Below are 20449 nucleotides of genomic sequence, written 5' to 3'. Positions count from 1 at the left end.
TCCCACCTGGCCCCTCCCTCGACATGTGGGATTATGGGGATTACAATTCAAGATGAGATTTGGGTGGGGACACAGAGCCAAACTATATCATCTGGTCAGGAATTGGGTGTGTTTAATATTTGCTATAACTATAAGCACCAGAGACTTCAAATTCCTTAAGTATGCTTCTTTTAATCTACCCTCTTGGCTGTGGGGCTTCTCTATGTGCTTTCAGCTATTATCACTGTTATTTCACTGAAACCTTTTGGTGCAGTGTTAGGGTATGGGGGCGAGGGGCTTCTGTAATGCTTAGATTCTCTCTCTATCTGTAAGCAGGCTTGTATCTCAGGACTCTGGCCTTCACAAGTTTTTCTTTCCCTCCTACAGTGGTTTATCTTTTCTCCCCTGTTCCCTACTCCCTTCCCAATCTATTTTCTCTAAACCTTGTCTCCTGTTGACTATCTTTTTAGTTCTTCACTTAGTTAAAACAAGAAAATGAAGGAAGTTTAAGAGAATAGGAAGAATTTTCCTTCCTCCTGCTGGGATAAGATTTCAGAATTGTGCTCTGGCAAAGTCCTTTCCTCTGCAGAATGTGCCTGTATCATAAAGTCTCAGGGCATATTTCAAAATGATTACTTTTTCCCTCTCCCTGCCAGGGTCACCAGAGGCTCTTTCTTGGAACTTTACTATGTAAACCTGGTGGGGTTCCAGAAAGAAAAACCCAGAAAAGTATGGCCTAACCCCACCCCAACAAACATACACCAGACTAAGTCCTACTCTCAAGAAAGTCCACACTCATCCTACAGCAAATTGTCAAAATCTCATCTAAGTGTTCCTGTGAGTTTACAGCTCCAGTGCCTTCCGCTCCAGGTAAGCAAACTCAGTGAATGCATCGTTCTGTATCTTCTTGCCTCTTGAGAATTCAGGGTAAATCTAAAGACTCAGTTCTCCAATGAGTCCAAGAGTGACAGCTTCTTTTTTTTTTTTTTTTTTTTTTTTTTGAGACGGAGTCTCGCTCTGTCGCCCAGGCTGGAGTGCAGTGGCCGGATCTCAGCTCACTGCAAGCTCCGCCTCCCGGGTTCACGCCATTCTCCGGCCTCAGCCTCCCGAGTAGCTGGGACTACAGGCGCCCGCCACCTCGCCCGGCTAGGTTTATTTTGTATTTCTTAATAGAGACGGGGTTTCACCGTGTTAGCCAGGATGGTTTCGATCTCCTGACCTCGTGATCCGCCCGTCTCGGCCTCCCAAAGTGCTGGGATTACAGGCTTGAGCCACCGCGCCCGGCAAGAGTGACAGCTTCTAAGCTCTTTACATGTGAGAGCTAAAACTGAAAGGAATCATCCTTTTTAGATAAAGGCACTTTGGTAAGAAAATGAATAAACAATAAATTAAAATTTGATTAACAAGACATAGTCAAAGTCTATGAAGTCCTTTTGGAAATTTTATTTTTTATTTCTGGTATTTAAGTTCCATCTGTAGTTAATGGAAAGTAACAAAAGTTCCCAGATTTCCTTTCCACTCTACTTCCCATAATGTTACCACAAATGCTAATCCATTTAATACTCTTTGGGTGGGAGAAAATGTCCCATACCAAAAATTTTAGGAAATATTAGGCTCTATATCACTTTAACAAAAATCAAAATGTATGCTTGTTATAATAAAGTCTCAAAAAAATCCTGCATTAAAAGGCACATGTTCATGTTATTTATACCAAGTGTTTCCCAGACTTATCTGACTATGGAATCCTTTTATTCCCTTCTAATTTCCTAGCAACATCTTGATAGACAAAATAATGACACCCAAAGATGCCCATATCCTAATTCCCAGAATTTATTAATATATTACCTTACTGGCTAAAGGGACTTTGCAGATGTGATTACATTAAGGATTTTGACATGTAGTGATTATCATGAATTAACTAGGTAGCTAAAATATATGATCACAAGGGTCCTTGAGGGGTCAGAGGTAGAGAAAAGGCAAAAACATGAAGGAAAGGAAGAAAGATTTGAACATGTTATACTGCTAGCTTTGAAGATGGAGGAAGAGGCCACAAGGCAAGGAATGAGGGGAGTCTTTCGAAACTGAAAAAAGCATGAAATAGATTCTCTGCTTGTGCCTCTGAAAGAACCAGCCATTCTGACACCTTGGGGTTTTGTTTTGTTTTGTTTTGTTTTCTGGTTTTTTTTTTAGCACAGTAAGATTGATTTGGAACTTCTGACTCGTACAACTGTAAGATAATTAATTTATATTGCTTTAAGCCACTAAATTTGTAGTAATTTATTCCAACAGTAATAAGAAACAAATACAACATCTCATTGTGTTAGTTTTGAATGACATACCCTCTGGGAAATACTACACTATGTTAGGATTATCAGGGATACGAAGAGAAACAGACTGTCTGTACTCTTAATAATTGTGAAAATAGCTTTAGTAGTCGCATGGCAAATTTGTATATGATTTGTATAGTTAAAAGTATCTAAACAATTTAATGTGAAAATGTAATGAAAAAATATGCATTTCCCTTTTCTAAAGTATTAATTTCTAGGCATATTAGCACTGTGGAAATAGATGTGGTATTTTTATCTCTAATCTCATTCATAAATTCACAGGTGCTATCTCATTTTATTTTCTCAAAATAACTAGGAATAAAAGTACTAATACCATCATACTCACCTCAGAAATAGGAAAACTGGTACTCCACGAGTTAGCAGCCTAAACCTACCACCTTCTCTATGTATAAAATCTTCATTCTGTAGGCAATTTAAAACTGGTAAGGTCTGTGAGCAGTGGTGTGGCATGATCAAACCTGTGATTTCACTGTCCTTTTTATGGCTTATCCTGAATCACTAGAGATGCCAAATAGAGATTAGCAATAACAGCTGTCTTCACTCCTATGAGAATATTCATCTTACCAACAGAAAACTAAATACAGGTCAAGTACAATTGCTTTTAGCAAGGAATAAGTCACAAAACATTGAGTTAAAACTACTAGAATTGCCAGGACGAGAATTTAGAAGGTTAAAAGAAAACAGTTATTTACCCACACACCCTAATCCACAGAAAACAAAAGCATGTTGTCACTGAGAATGCTTCCTTGGTACATGGTAGTAACAGAATCTGTATCTCATCTTTGCTTAGAGGCTCTGAAACAAACACCAGGACCCTAAAGCAAAATGAGGACCCAAGTCTATAAATATTTTCAACAAATATTACTTATTTGATCCCTGAATTCTAAGTTCTTATGAAACTTTGTTTTAATACAGATAGAAGAATAAGTCATCATTTAAGTGATTATTTAAGTCATAAACCTTGAGAAATGGTTATCAGAGGCAGCTAATGACCTAGCCTCTTAGCTAATGGAGGTTAACACTCCAATAAACCATTTGTTAACTGCAGCAAGTGACTGATTACAAAAGAATTATGGCTATCATAACTCTGTTTTATGAGTGGTAGTGGGGAAAGACACAGTTGGATGGGGACAGAGTACACAAGTGCGCCAAAAGGTGACTATAGAGAAAATAATTGCAACCTGTCACTAAAAGATTCCCCTTACAAGGAATAAGAAGGGAAGGGGAGCCACATGATATAAGTATATAGTGAATCAGAACACAGGAAATGTTAGTCTGGGTAGAAAAGTAAAAATTCCCAAAACTAAGCCTGCCTAATGCACTCATAAGTGTCCTCAGTAAAATGGACATTGAATACTCTGATGAAAGCTTGAAGCCACCCACACACTGAGCATGGGGAGAATTTTTGCCTTCACAAAGAAGTCTTTCCAAATGCAATAAAAATACATCTCAAAAATGTGTATTTTGAGGTTGAAAATTGAAATCCTGTGTCCCTGACAATTATTGAGATTTTTTTAATGAGGACATTTTTAAAGAGGAGTAGGCACTATCTTTCTAAATTGGAAAGTCAAGAACACGCAGTTTCAGTTAGGATTATATTTAATGATTCTGAGGAAAAAATAGTCAAAATAAACCGCTTGCTTAAGACAGATTTTTTTTTTTTTTTTGACTTGTATTAAAACGTCCATGCTGATGGATGAGTTCAGCCACATAAAGTCATCAAAGGTCCAGGTTTCTTCTCAGACACCATTCCAGTATCTCCAGGATGTGGTTTTTCCCTCATAAAGATGACTACAGGAGCTTCAGCCACCAAATTGGAGTTCTAGGCAACAAGATGAAGAGAAGAAGAAAGTCCTGACCTTCTGTGTAGTAAAGAATTAACCTTATCCAAAGAGCAGTCTGGCTTTTGCCCTCAGTTACTGGGAGGTAATCTCTTAGTCCCTGAAATCTTCTGTGTGATAGGACTGTGTTTGTTTGCCTGGGCATTTTGGCCACTGGACAGTCTAACAATGTGATGTATGATGGAGGCCACCTGATATCCATTCTGATTGCTGGAGTTGTTAACCAACAACCTCTACCAGCGGATGGAGACTACAGATCAGTCACACAGGCAATATGTGATAGAGCCCAAATAAAAACTCTGGATGCCAGTCGGGTGCACTGGCTCAAGCCTGCAATCCCAGCACTTTAGGAGGCCGAGGCGGGCGAATCACAAGGTCAGCAGATCGAGACCATCCTGGCTAACATGGTGAAACCCCATCTCTACTAAAAATACAAAAAAATAGCCAGGCATGGTGGCATGCACCTGTAGTCCCAGACACTCGGGAGGCTGAGGCAGGAGAATCACTTGAACCTGGGAGGCAGAGGTTGCAATGAGCCAAAATCACACCACTGCACTCCAGCCTGGGCAACAGAGCAAGACTGGGTCTCAAAACAAACAAACAAACAAAAAACAAACTCTGGATGCCGGGGCTTGAGTGAGCTTCTCTGGATGGCAATACTTCAAGTGTATTGTCACACATCATAGCCAGAAGGAGGAAACACTGTCCATAACTTTACGGGGAGAGAGCAATTAGAAGTTCTGTATTTGGACCTGTCCTGAACCCTGTCTTACACATTTTTTACACTGAATAATTTTAATCTGTATCCTTTTCCTGTAATAAACCATACCTGGAACTAGAGCTACTTTACTCCATGAGTTCTGTGACTGCTTATAGTGAATTATTAAACCTGAGGATGATTTGGGAACCTCCAAATTTAAAATTGGTGTCAAATGTGAGGAAAGTCATGTTATCTGTGCTCCCTCTAAACTGCATAATTAGCTAAAACTATTACATTCTCCTTTTTTAAATGGACATTCCAGAGGTACCATATAACTCATCTACTCACTTCTCATTGGCCAGAACCTAGTCATATGGACACACCTATCTGCAAAGGAGACTGGGAAATGTAGTCTTTTGTCTGGGTATGTTTCTACTCTTAACAAATCAGGTTCTGTTACTTAGAAAGAGACAAATAATGGACTCAGACACTGCGATAAATCTACCTTCTATAAAAACACTGCAAAATATCTATAGTAATAAAAATTCTTCATTCACATATATATATGATAAGCAAAATTAGAAATCATGATGTTTTGAAGCAAATAATTTTTATTTAACAGAAAGCTTTAGTGTCAAATATCACTTTTTGCCATATAAAATTTTTTGTTGCTTCCAAGCATGATAACTTGACCTTTTACATGCTAAACATATTACAGTAGTTTCTTCTTATAAAATTGCATTTTCCATGGCTTTAGTTTCTCGTGATCAACTGTGGTCCAAAAATAGGTGGATACAGAACAGTAAGATATTTTGAGACAGAGAGAGACCACATTCATATAACTTTTATTATAATATATGGTTGTAATTATTACATTTCCTTATTAGTTATTATCAATCTCCTATTGTGCCTATTTATTAAAACTTATCAAGGGTATGTATATAGGAAAAACATGTATACAGAGTTTGATTCTACCTGTGGTTTCAGGCATCCACTGGGGGTCTTGGAATGAATCCTCCATGGATAAGGGAAGACTACAATAGTCTCGATATTTGCAAAAAAACAGAAGCAATAGGGTAGCAACTACATGTCAAGTGTGATGTGTTTGGAGTCATATAAAAGTTAATACTGTATCGGGGGAGTATTCTTTTCATTTTATAGGCAAGAAAACTGTAGCTCAGGGATGCCAATGTCTAACCCTCCAGAACTTGATAGATTCGGGGTCTAGTGTTCTTTTCAAATTATAGGCTTTCCACATAGACTCCAATTCACTGCTTTACTGAAGGTCAAGATGGATGCTATTTTAACTGGATAACAGCCTCTCACTACCTTGTTGGTCTGCTCTAATAGCACTGGAAGCACCTTTTGCTTCCCAAGGAAAGAAAGACTGTGTCCTAGATGAATTGTGTCAATAAACTGTTACAAGGCTACTTTTGCTCCTTCTGTCTCCTTTCAGACATGTATTTTATATCTGCCTTGTAAATTTAAGGCATGCAGTTGTTCTTTTTCAAGCTACATTTCTTTATGGTCCAGGAGTGATATTTCTAAATTCTACCCTGACTTCTCTGGACGCCCATTCTTCCACAGGGTCACCTCTATTGATTCACAATGAATTGGCTTTAAATCTGCCCCCTGAGTCTCTTAATCAGTCTATGGCATATATGTCCCCTGCACTAGAATTCTTTAAATTTCCACATTGCAACCAATTTGTAGTAGGTATAGATTTCATCTGATAAACTCGTACACAAGAATGTAGCTTTCTTTATAGAACTAAATTGATTTTATTGAATTTATTTATCTCAAAATGCTGACAATAACCCACCCATCTCCTTTTCCCAGCGATGGCTCTGAGGTTTTCTGTTTGTTTCTTTATTTGTTTGTTTGTTGTTTATTTGTTTTTGCAGGAGGCGGGGGTTATATGGTTCCTATGAGGTGGAAGAGGTGGCAGAGGGTGTGCTTCTAGTCCTTCCTGTAGTTGTCTCTCCACACTGCATCTATGAGACATCCTCATCCCCCTACAGTTTTTGTTATCGACCAAGTGCAGATCAGTGCTGGTGAGCCTAATCTCAACTCCACAGTCTCATCAAATCCGCTGCCCTCTAGCAACCACATCGAAGTCTTCCTAAACACTCGCGGAGACAATTTTCCTGCTTCCGCCCCTTGTGGAGATTCCAGGAACTCTGTACTGATAGGCCACACCTGTCTACTGAGGCATTTCATATAGCTGCTTCTCCAGCATGCCAAGCAATGGGAACTCCAAGGCCTCACAGCTTCCAAGGCCTCTGTCTAGCAGAGGACACAGGCTTTCTCTGCTCAGTTCTACCAACCCTATATAAGACTTCTGTTTTTTTCACCATATCCTCTCATCCTCCCATGAGAAGACAGGTTCCAAGTCCCTTCTTCAGAAACCCACCAGTATCTACACTTTCCTTCATTCCCTCTGTTCTGGGAAACTTTTCTAGTCTCAGGATCCAAAAGTGCCAGATACGAGTGGTTACATATCTCTATATCCTCAGTGGTTTCATGGTTTGAATTTTCTTTTTCGTTTTTTCTTTATTTTTTTTTTATTTTTTTTTTTTTTGAGACAGAGTCTCACTCTGTCTCCCAGACTGGAGTGCAGTGGCACAATCTCTGTTCACGGCAACCACCACCTCCTGGCTTTAAGTGATTTTCCTGCCTCAGCCTCCCTAATAGGTGGGATTACAGGCACCTGCCATTATGCCCAGCTAATTTTTTAATTTTTAGTAGAGACGGGATTTCACCATGTTGGCCAGGCTGGTTTTGAACTCCTGACTTCAAGTGTTTTGTCTGCCTCAGCCTCCCAAAGTGCTGGGATTACAGGTGTGAGCCACCGCACCCTGCCTGAATTTTCAAAATGCAAAAGCCTTGACTTTTTCTGCCATAACAACCCTTTTCTGGGTCATGGGTATTGGGTACACCGAGGCATAGTGCAGTCACCTTCAAGTAGCGCTCCCAGCACAACAGCATCAGCATTATCGGGGAACTTGTTAGAATGCACAATTTTAGTCCTCACCTCAGACCTACTGACTCCAAAGCTCTGGGAGTGACACTCAGAAATCTGTGATTTAAGGAGCCCCCCAGGGGATTCTAATGCAAGCTCAAGATTGAGAAACATAGTGCAAGCTTAGCTTCTAGAGTCAGACTTCTTCGGTCTTATAAGCTGTGTGACTCAGGACAAGAGGCTTAACATCTCTGTGCCTAGGTTACCACATCTATGAAATAAAGGTGATATTTGTATTTGCCTCAGATTGAGCCTTTTGTTATGAGTACATGGGTTAATACATATAAAGTACTTAGCATAGAACCTGGCATATAATAAGAACTAAAAATAGGTACTACTTTTTTTTTTTTTTTTTTTTTTTTTTTTGAGACGGAGTCTCGCTCTGTCGCCCAGGTTGGAGTGCAGTGGCGCGATCTCGGCTCACTGCAAGCTCCGCCTCCCGGGTTCCCGCCATTCTCCTGCCTCAGCCTCCTGAGTAGCTGGGACTACAGGCGCCCGCCACCGCGCCCGGCTAATTTTTTTTTTGTATTTTTAGTAGAGACGGGGTTTCACTGTGGTCTCGATCTCCTGACCTTGTGATCCGCCCGCCTCGGCCTCCCAAAGTGCTGGGATTACAGGCTTGAGCCACCGCGCCCGGCCAAAAATAGGTACTACTTTTATTATTATATCTTCTGACTGAATCTTAAATTGTGGGAGGGGTTGGTTGACAGGAGATGTCAGCGAAAGAGACATTAGTTACTATTTCAAATACACCAACCCACAAAATGTGAAGGAACTAAAACAGCCTCTTTCAATTTCTTTAAATGTATTATATAATTCTCATTTTGTGTTAGTTGGCCTTCTCACTTTTCTTAACTCCATATTAAAGATTGAATGGACCCACACAAAAAAAGGTTGTCTGAAATAAATCATTCAGTACTCTTACCATAAGAATACCATAATTATATTGGGACTAATTTTGATAGCTGTCAAACATCATTTCATCCACCTGCAAGCAACTGACCAAAGCACTTGTTTACTGGTTTTATGCATTCAGATATTGTGTGAAAGAATCAAACCACTGGCTGAGAAATTGGAAAGACTTTTAAAATGCAAATTCATTTCCCTCAATAGGATTTGACCTGTATTACCATATACTGGCTGAGATTGCTCTGGAGTCAATTACCTATACTGAAAAAAAAAATATTGCTCACTCATTTACACATGAGGTGAATTTAATTCTTCAAGGAGGTCAGTGTTCCATTTAGTAATTTAAGTAATTTACTAAACATTAGGTATTTACTCCAGTTTGCAGGAAACACTCGTCTCACCTGATTCATCAGCACACCGCTAAAGATGAGATCAGTTGCAGATTGGGAAACTCATACCTTCTGCAACTTTGCGGAGCGATTACCTGTGTGACCAACGACCCATCTCCTATTTAAGAGGGAGTGTCATCCTGATATCAACATTCTCTGTGAAGTTTTTCCACAAATAAAGGTTAGCTTTGTTAATTAAAGTCAAGGAAAATTGATAATGACTGGAAATCTTGGCCTTTATGATTTTCTTGTAGGTTATAGTCAAGAAGGCAAGAAACAGGAAAAAAAAAATCTGTAAGAATTACCTATATCTGGCCAGGCGCAGTGCCTCATGCCTGTAATCCCTGCACTTTGGGAGGCCGAGGCAGGTGGATCACCTGAGGTCAGGAGTTTGAGACCAGCCTAGCCAACATAAGGAAATCCTGTCTCTACTAAAAATACAAAAATTAGCCAGGTATGATAGCGCATGCCTGTAATCCCAGCTACTCGGGAGACTGAGGCAGGAGAATAGCTTGAACCTGGGGGTCAGAGGCTATAATGAGCTGAGATTGCACCACTGCACTCCACCCTGGGCAACAAGAGCGAAACTCCACCTCAAAAAAAAAAATTACCTACATCTTCTAAATCTTCCAACCATCTGCTTCACTTTGGCTGGATTTCTCCTACCAAATTCACAATAAAGAATCGTTTCAGGCATCCTACTGAAATCAGAAAAATATGTTGGAAAAAAAAAAAGATACATTATCCATCTAATGTGAAACATTTGGGTATTCAGAAATATCACGTTTTTCTCTAATCTTTTAAGCTTCTTGTTGGTGATATTTGGTATCATGAAAACATGACAACAATGAAGTTAAAACAAATTAAGTAAAATCACATTTTTAAGTTGGAGAGAACCCTACTGATTAACCATATCATCTAACTCTTTCATTTTAAATACAGGAAAACTCAAGGACTGCTTGCAAACTTAAACCCTTCCTAAAACACTGTGGATTTACAAACATATAGATGTAAATTTACAGACTTTGCAAACCTAATCTTTTTGTAAGTAGTGATACATCTGCATTTTCTAAGGACTCTCCTGGCCATTGGGGTTTCAGAAGCTGAGAAAGACCTAGTCTCCAACTCACACAGCATCTACCATATAACAGAAGAAGTAAGACACAGCAAATTGTAACACAAGGCACTAGTTTAATTTGAGGGTAAGCATCCTAGAATGGACCGACAAGGCATTATACTTAAAGATAGGTGGAAGAGAGATGATGAAAGACCTCAAATACTATGCCAAGGGAACTGGACCTTATCTATTACCAACAACAAACTGAGTTTATCATATATCTCTGTGCCTAATGTGCTACATCATTTCACATAATCTTTTTTTTTTTTTTTTTTTTTTTTTTTGAGACGGAGTCTGGCTCTGTTGCCCAGGCTGGAATGCAGTGGTACTGTCTCAACTCACTGCAGCCTCCGCCTCCTGAGTCCAACCGATTCTCCTGCCTCAGCTTCCCAAGTAGCTGGGATTACAGGCACCTGCCGCCATGCCTGGCTAATTTTTCAATTTTTAGTAGAGGCAGGGTTTTACCACACTGACCGGGCTGGTCTTGAACTCCTGACCTTGGGTGATCTGCCTGCCTCGGCCTCCCAAAGTGCTGGGATTTCAGGCATAAGCCACTGTGCCCAGCCTATGTAATCTTCATAATAACCCTGTGAGGTAGGTTCTATCATTTTTTTTATACATGAAGGAACCAAAGTAACAAGAGGTTAGTGAGTTGCCCAAGGTCAAACGGACAAATAGAAGAATATAGACTCAAACTTGTTTGACTCCAAGGCCCATTCCCTTAACTGTTTGTTCCTGAGCAGGAGAATTACATAATCAAGCTCTTCTTTTGGAAGATTAATTTGGCAACAGCACGAAGCATGCACTGTCTTTTTCCTGGTCCACAAGCAGGAATGCTTAACTACAGTTTCTTTTACCCATTTAGAGATTTATGAGAGAGTCATTTCATACTTCTTGGATTTAAAATGCTCATTTCACACATCTTTTGGCTTCAGCTTTTTTTTTTTTTTTTTTAATTTAAATCATGAACTGTGATCTGACCATTTTCTTATACTAGGGCTTTTTCTCTCTCTCCTCTATTTTATCTCAGTGGAGCCAGTTTCTCTCTCGGTGACCATTATTGGTTTCCAAAGGCCTTGGGCGAACAGACAAGGCTTCTCCCACCCAGGTTAATCACCAAAGGAGACACACAGAGGGGAGAGGAGAGGGATGGAATATGCTAATATAATTACAAACAATAGCAAACAAAGCTTCTCTAATCCATTAATGCTGAAATGTATTCGTTCAAACTAATTAGTTTTGGGGGGGACTGCTAATAAATCCTAATATTTCTCAAAGAGAAATGGCTTGTAATTCAATTTATATTAAGCTGTTAGTGAAGTTTACACTAATTAAATCTAGGCTTCCACAACAATTAATCCCAGGAATAATCTGAAAATGTAAATAATGTAATAAAGTAAATAACTCTGCATGACCCCCTAGAAGCAACAGGCAGCATGGGGGTAGCGGATGGCGATGAGTTTGTGTGCCGAGAGCAAAAGGAGAAACTGATTCTTGCCCTCTCAGAATGGAACATTTGCTCTTTAATGAGCATACCAATATTCTGCATGTATTTCCTCTAGAGAATGGATCTCCATTGTAAATGTTGAAGGTTAGCTCTGGAGATGTTTTCTATGAACGAATGGCTTGTCAAGGTGTGCCCTGGGAAGAAAATGGACTAAACAGTGTGGCAAAACAAGAAAATCTCCAAGGACAATGCCAGGCCTGAAGTCACATCCTAGCGTGTATATGCTGCTCTCTTTGTTTTGTCAAATTGCCTTCTGGTCTTCACACCAGTGAAAACACCTATTCATATGTGTACTTCCCCCTTCACTCCCATTCAACACCCCCAGCCCAAAGGGAATGATATGAGCACAGTTATATACATGCTGTTTTTCTGGGAGCCATTTTCCTAATATGGTCTATCTAAGCTATACAATGTATTTTTTGAAGTTGTGCAATGCCTTCCAAGTAAAACTTCACATAATCACAGGAGTTTTTGTTTTGTTTTGTTTTGTTTTGTTTTGATTTTTTTGAGAAGGAGTTTCACTCTTGTCACCCGGGATAGAGTGCAATGGCGCGATCTTGGCTCACCACAACCTCTGCCTCCTGGATTCAAGCAATTCTCCTGCCTCAGCCTCCTGAGTAGCTGGGATTACAGGCATGCACCACCACACCTGGCTAATTTTGCAATTTTAGTAGAGATGGGGTTTCTCCATGTTGGTCAGGCTGGTCTTGAACTCCCAACCTCAGGTGATCTGCCTGCCTTAGCCTCCCAAAGTGCTGAGATTTACAGGCGTAAGTCACTGTGCCCAGCCTCACAGGAGTTTTAAAAGGCTGTCTATGGAATAAAATATGTATCTACCAAAACAATTATCCTTTGTGTCCCAGTCTTTGGAGCTCTTCAGCATATGAAAAGCTAAAACCCCAGCCCTTGTGTTGCTTTGATGATAGTGTAGTTCTTAGATACGTAGCATTCACAGAGTAAATAAGACAAGCTGTTAGCCAAATCCCCTTGGGGCTAAGGTGAGCAAGGCCTGTGTCTCTCTTGATAACCCCACTGTCCCTCAAGAAGCCAACTCCTGTCCCCTCTGTTGGATCTCCCTTTGTGGAATTCCCTGTCCACGTTACAGTGCTGTGAAGATCGAGTGAGATGATGTTGTAGGGCTCTAATTGCCACAATTTTCTAAAAATGCGGCTATCATCTTTGAAGAATTGGTGAAGTGAATTCCAATTTTTCCTGCATATGTTTCCCCAAGTAACCAGTGTCTAAACAGGGAAGTGAAGATTTGAAAGATTCTGGAGAATCATTAGGCAAGTACAGTGTCTAGTTATTTAGAGTGCCATGCTGGGCATCTCCTTTTGTCACACTTAATTTTACTCTTAAAACCTTCCTCTAAAAGAGAAATGATTGCCCCCACTTTAGAGATGAGCACTTTGAAGCACCAAGAGAGTATCTTGCTCAGGGTCACACAACTTACCCATGACCAAACTTCACTTGGATGTTTGTCTATCTGAATTTCAGGTTGAAGTGTGACCTCCAATATTGGAGGTGGGACATAGTTGGAGGTGTCTGCGTCATGGGAGTGGATCCCTCAGGAATGGCTTAGTGCTCTCTTCAGGATGATAGGTGAGTTCTTACTCTGAGTTCACCTTGAGGCAGGAAAATAGGGTCTGGAGGCAGGGAACATAAGGCCAATTCACACTTCAGCTGTAACAGCAAATATCTTCTCCATTAGGGCATATGCCAGTAAATGACTTTGTAACTTTACTGCATCCTCTCCATTTACATAGGGAGTACCCCCAAGTAACCAATGGAATCCTCTATGGGGTATTTAAACTCCAAAAAATTCCGTAACAGGGCCTTTGAGCCCCTATGCTCAGGCCCGCTCCCACACTGTGGAGTGTACTTTCATTTTCAATAAACCTCTTCATTCCTTCCTTGCTTTGTTTGTGCATTTTGTTCAATTCTTTGTTCAAGATGCCAAGAACCTAGACATCCTCCACCGTTAACATATTTTGGCGAGCCAGCCAGGAGAAAAAGGTAAGCCCAAAGTTTGGAATTCATTTTTCTCCCTTTCCTTTCTGCTCCACACAAGGCTGTTCTCTCTCTCTCTGGCTCTCTCTATCTATCTATCTATCTCTCTTTCTTTCTCTCTCTCTCTCTACTTTTCCTTTCCAAACCCTTTGGGGCAGCACCTAAATATGGAAGCAACTGCAGGTTTCTGGCCATGGCCAGTGAAACTAAGGGGTTTCCATGTGGAGAAGCCTGACCACCACCACCAGTTCACTTCAGGAATCTGGGTCTTTTCTCATTTTATTTTCCTCTCTTTCTTTTTCAGTCTTTGAGCAGCTGTTTCCCAGTTGTTCCTTGGAAATTAAGGGCAACTGGGTGGGGTCACTTCCCAGTACTGCCTGAAGGTCTATGAATGAATAGGAATAATTACCCTGGCTGGAAGGGGAAGGACTTTTTATCTTTTCTAGGCAAGGTCCCTAATCCCTGTGGCAGTGGAGCTCACAGCTGGGAGCAAATTCTCACAGGTTTCAGGGGACTTAAAACTTCTTTTCTTATGCTAAATTCTTCCCTTATTCTACTCGACTGGCTAAGGAACAAAAAGGCCCACCCGGCATCCAGTTCTTGTTACATGGCTACTCTTATAAATCTCATAGTATGTTTTGGAGGAGAAACCTGCATGTGGAGTGTGCACTTAAGGCCAGAGACATCTGGAACTCTAAGGTTGGACCCCACAGGAGGATGCTCCAGGGGTTCTGTGAACCTTAAACTCTCCAAAGGGCTGCCCTTGGCAGAGATTCTGAGGTCTCGTATTAAACCCTCGTTAGAATCTTCTCTCGCAGTTGCAATGCTGGCTTGGCCCTAGAATTGTTTAGAATCTGAAGTTTACTGTCTAATGGGAAAGTGGAGTGGCGTTGCAGGTATCCAGGCTTTTGTGCTGCTGTTGTAAGCAGGGGGCCTGGTTAACGTGTGATACCTTCCTTTGGTACTGTTTGGCCCCAGTGCTCTTTGGAGTCTGGGGAAGGTTAGCCTCTGAAAATCAAAGCCATGGAGACTGCTTTACCCAAAATTTTGGTTCACAGCCTTCCTTGTGTAGGATACAGTACATTCCTATTCAAAAGTTTTAGCCTGTTAACTTCCTTTAAAATACAAGAGGGGGACAATTGTTAAATACAATGAGTTCTGAGTTCCTCTTCAAAGAACCAATATGTCAGTATGTTCAGCTTCCCTGTTCTTTGTTCTCCACTTTAAAGTTTAACTTCCTTGTTCTTTATGTCTCCTTGCCCCTAGTTTCAGTCTACAACCTCCTCCTAGCCTCTGTCAACTGTTATATCCTTAGTCATCCTTATTCACCTGCTCTGTAACTGTCCTTCCTGCCGAAACTACTCACCCCGCCACTCCAGCTCATACCCCTGCTCTCTTTATAATAGCCAGTTGGAACTAGCTTAGGCCGTGTGGTCCAACCCTAGCCAATAGGGGAAAGACACAGCAGTAGAGACTAGCTGTGTCAGGAATAAAAACCCCCTACCCCTCCCTTGTCCAGTGTGCTCTCGCCATTGCTCCATCCATGAGACTCATCCTTCTATAGAAGTGAATTGCCTTGCTGAGAAAACTTTTGCCTGAGTGCTATTTTCACTTGGCGGCACTGAGTATTTATTTCCAATACTTGGATTATCCACTGGGGCAAAATAAAACTAGCAAGCTTATATGGCTATCTCATGGCTAAGGTTCCAAGTTATTGGGTCTTCATTTATGTATGTGTATACATGTCTAGATGTGTTTATTTGTATGTACACTTATTGTTATACATTGTGTCTACCAAACTGGCTTATAAGTAAAAAAAAGCTCATAAATTAGTAAGTCTAAGCAATTTTCAAGTTCACGTAACCTAAGTATAACTTTACTAAACAAGCTAGCTTTAAAATTACTGGTGAAATTAAAATAGAAATGGCTTCAGAATTGTCAGCATACATTTTGTCTGAATTTTATGTTTGTCTTTGCTAGATATTTTAAAATGACAGTGTTAATTCAGGCTGGGAGCTGCTTAGGGGGAGTCTGCTTCCCATTCTATTCAAAGTCTTACTGAGATAAATGCATATCTGATTGCTTCCTTTGGAAAGGCTAATCAGAAACTCAGAAGAATGCAACAGTTTGTCTCCTACCTGTGATCTGAAAGACCCCAAGCGCCCTCACTGCCTCGAATTGTCCCACTTTTCTGGACCAAACCAATGTTCATTTTACATATGTTGATTAATGACTCCCGTGTGAAAAGTAAAAATTAAGTACAGTGAATGAGATAAATGTTTTAGGTAGACTTTTTGTGTAAATTAAAATTTTAAAGTTATTTTTAATGCTCATGTAATATCTTGGTCATTTGCAATTAAGAAGGGTTGTAATATGGGGAAATATGTTTCTAAAATTATAGAATTGTTCTTATCTATAAATGCCCACATCTAATAGCTCAGGATTTCTTGCTTTTTAGGGTTTCACTGAAGTTTTAGCTTACTAAAGATAAAAATTTTAGTTAACACATAATTCTGTATACAAAATATGCCAGAAAGGGTTATATTATTAGAAAAAAAACGAATAACTTTGTCTAATTTAGAAGTTATGTAAAAGTTAGTTCAAATTTCAGATTTTAAAAGGTTATTTATAAAACAATGTAGTAAGGTACCATCAAGTAGGGGAGAAATATGTGGGAAAAGTTTAAATAATAAAATATTCTTTAAAATCTAATAAAGATGACTGGGCACGGTGGCTCAAGCCTGTAATCCCAGCACTTTGGGAGGCCGAGATGGGTGGATCACGAGGTCAGGAGATCGAGACCATCCAACACGGTGCAACCCCGTCTCTACTAAAAAATACAAAAAAAAACTAGCCTGGCGAGGTGGCAGGGGCCTGTAGTCCCAGCTACTCGGGAGGCTGAGGCAGGAGAATGGCGTAAACTCGGGAGGCGGAGCTTGCAGTGAGCTGAGATCCGGCCACTGCACTCCAGCCCGGGGACAGAGCGAAACTCCGTCTCAAAAAAAAAAAAAAAAACCTAATAAAGAATTGGAAACATTTGGCTAATTAACATTTTCATAGTAAAAGCTCTTAGTCTTGATTAAAGTAAAAGAAGACAAGAAGACAAATAGAATTTGAGTAATATTTCTCTCTCTGCCTAATTTCTCCAAAATTTGTGAAGTATATGTGAATATTCTTAATTCATGGCAATGTGTTTGTTTGCATACAGTCAAGCAGGGTCGCCAGGGCACTAAGGAAGAGAGAATCCAGAAATCTGGCATGCCAGCAAAAGGTTAAGAATTTCTTACCAGTCAGTCTCTGGCCTATCTCTCTTCTTGTCAACTGGTTAAATATAAAGTAAAAGTCACTATATAGCTCCTCTGTAAAGTTTTAAATTAATTGGTTTAATGATAATAAGATCTTAAATCATATATTTTGTCTGAGAAGTAAAAAATGTAATGCCTTTTATTTAGTTTGTGTGACTTGAGTAATCTTTGGGAAATAAAGATGGTTTTAAAGATTATTGGTGAAACACAGTTGTCTTCAAAAAGTAAATATGTGGTCTAAATTATGTTCAAATATTAGGTTTGCTCAATGCTTTAAGGTCATAAGCTACTTCTTTGGCTTTTGAAAATTGTTTAACTTGCCTGCTTTTCCAGGTATGCCCTGAGGACATGTGGAGTTGGCCACATCCTAGCTATGCTGGACACAGTCAAACCTTATCAGAACGTAATTTACCAGGTTTTACATTAAAGTTAAAATTGCTAAGAGTCACCATTGTAACATGCAATTAAGACTACTGGAAACAGATTTACATGCAAAGTGTGTAAGAACAGTAAAATGTGTTTTTTTAGTAAAAGGTTATAAGAAGGTATGGAAATGTAAACTTTTGCCTAGGGTTAAAGGATTGTTTTAAGTTAGGTGGGGAAACCTAAAGGCTTGAAGAAGTGGTGGAAAAATAGTGGAAATTAATTTTGTAGAAGAGGTTCTCCATGTGAACATGGTGACTACATTCAAAGGGGTTATAAAAGGTTTTTGCTTCTTTAAAACTTCTAAGTCATCATTTTGGCAAAATAAATAACTATGGTAATCTGGAATTCCAAAATCAAACTTCAGTTTCAAAATTACTCTCACTGGCACCTGACTTTTCAAACACTTCAGAGGGCCCCTGAAGTGTCTAGAAAAGAGAGGTAAACAGGATTATTTAACCAGCTTAGGCAGATTGGATTGCCAAAATGATGCTCAATTTTCTGTAGGTTATATTTTTGTGAGTAATACTAATATATGTTCCAAGATTATATGGGATTTCTAAAATTCTAATGTCTAAGTATATGTTATTAGTTATAATTATGGTTATTATGTTAAGTTATTGTAAACCATAAAAATAACCAAATTTTCTTGTCAGTGCTATGCACCTAATTTGGAAAAACAACTAGTATCCAAGAGGATATAAGTCTAATGTTGATTAAGCATGGATTCATGGAGAACCAGGATGGCCACCTTGTTCTTCCTGAGTCCTTAAAGCTTTTATTATTAAGAGTTCTGCGTTCCATGACTCATCATGGAAAAGATAAAATTATCCAAATTGAATACATTGGTATAGTGATGTACAAATTGTTTAAAATGGTTTATATCCAATTCTTGATCCCATATTCCTGGGAAAACAATTAAAGCTTCAGGTACATTTGGTCACCTGATGGGCCAATTAAATATTTTATAAAGGGATTTCATTCTATTGTTATTTTCAATGCGTGTTTTCTGGTTGTATAAAAGCTATCCCATGGAAAAAGATGGATGTTATAACAGTAGATTATTATGCTACAGTGTATTTTCACCAGGTAAAGAAAGCTTATTATGGTTTGAATCTTCTGGAAACATCAGGAAAAGACTGTCCTTGCCATCCACACTACAACAAAACTTCAAGACCTTGAACTTTGGGTTCATAATCTCACCCCCTCTTTGGTCCCTCCACACTTTCAGAACTGTGCTCCCATTGGAACCCTTGAGATAAAGTTAAGCAGGAAAATGTCTCCCAAGAAAAGGATAGCATCCTTGATGTGAACAGCTTTCTCCAAGTTCACAGGTTAAGACTTATACTGTCATGAAACTCTTATCTTTGAATATTTTTCTCTTGCTTATGCCCCTACCAATAATAGATGTGGAAAGGGGACCTGTTATGTACACTAATGGAGTGTACTTTTATTTGTGAAGGGGTTTGCAGCCAGCTTTATACATGGATAACCTTATACTTTGATAGATAAAAGATGAAGGCCCAATGCCAAATGTCCATCAGTGACAGACTGGATTAAGAAAATGTGGCACATATACACCATGGAATACTGTGCAGCCATAAAAAAGGATGAGTTTGTGTCCTTTGTAGGGACATGGATGCAGCTGGAAACCATCATTCTCAGCAAATTATCGCAAGAACAGAAAACCAAACACCACATGTTCTCACTCGTAGGTGGGAATTGAACAATGAGAATACTTGGACTCTGGAAGGGGAACATCACACACCGGGACCTATTATGGGGAGGGGGGAGGTGGGAGGGATGGCATTGGGAGTTATACCTGATGTAAATGACAAGTTGATGGGTGTTGACGAGTTGATGGGTGCAGCACACCAACATGGCACAAGTATACATATGTAACAAACCTGCACGTTGTGCACATGTACCCTAGAAAAAGTATAATAAAAAAATTAATAAATAAAATAAATAAATAAAAAAGAAACTTTAATAGTATATATGTGGCCTCATAATCAGTCAAAAAACAAAACATTGGTTCACCCCTCTTAACCCACATCATGGGTTAAAGAAAACATTGCTAGAAGGTCTTCACTATTCTAAAGGGACATCATTTGTTAGGTCCTATTTCCATGGTTTAAAATAAAAGAAGCAATGACTAGAAATGTATCCCTCATGATAGGTTCTATAGCAAATTCTACTGTAAAGGCTACAGTTATACAGTAGACTTTAAATTCTCTTGTGAAAGTTATGATAGAATTGGCTAAACAGAGAAATATCTGTGTAGCTGCTGGCACTTGTGGCCTATGGAGAAATACATCAAATGAAGATTATAGAAATTCATTGGTAGGAGATTAACAAAGAGACTGCTTAGTAAAGTGAGCAAACTCTTTATCTAGCTCATTCTTTGACCTATTTGATTTTAGGAGGTTTGGTTTAGGAGGACCTTGGGTAAGGAGCATACTCTAAACTCTCGGTATTATCTTCCCAATAGTCATAACAGTGATCTCTCTGGTGTGCTGAATTTTCTCAAAGGTTTTAAATGCTTGCCTGCAGCCATCTCTAAAACGTCAGATGGTCTCTCTTCAACTGGAATAACAGGAGCTGAAAGAAATGTGCAACCATAAGGACACCAGAACCTGCAAATGACGTGCTCAGACCGGAAACCCAAAATGACGATAACTGAGAGTAACACTAGGACCCTAAGTTTTAGTCCCACTCTTACCTGAAAAAACCCGACCGAAAAAGGAGAATTTTTTAAACAAAATTCAGAGAGGCCATAATTTTTGACTAAGCTCATGCACTAAGCCCCAACAAACCAAATCAAACCAAACCAAAATGGAGTTGCTTGTGCTAAGAAACACATAGATTCTAGAACAAATCACATTTTTTCTCCTGCAAA

The 20449-nt window shown here is 39.5% G+C and overlaps 1 long non-coding RNA gene across 1 annotated transcript; it reads right to left on the bottom strand.

Moving 5' to 3' along the window:
• Positions 1–3908: 3908 nt before the first annotated feature.
• Positions 3909–19525, bottom strand: LOC135971674 (uncharacterized). Its single transcript, XR_010587927.1, has 2 exons — positions 19373–19525; positions 3909–4149 (listed from the first exon to the last, which is right to left on the bottom strand). It is a non-coding gene; the product is annotated as an uncharacterized lncRNA (long non-coding RNA).
• Between the last annotated feature and the right edge of the window lie 924 nt (positions 19526–20449).

Source organism: Macaca fascicularis, chromosome 7 (assembly GCF_037993035.2).
Source record: "Macaca fascicularis isolate 582-1 chromosome 7, T2T-MFA8v1.1".
Classification (NCBI taxonomy): Eukaryota; Metazoa; Chordata; class Mammalia; order Primates; family Cercopithecidae; genus Macaca; species Macaca fascicularis.
The sequence above is the reverse complement of the archived record's forward strand: the minus strand, read 5'-3'. Positions and strand labels throughout refer to the sequence as shown.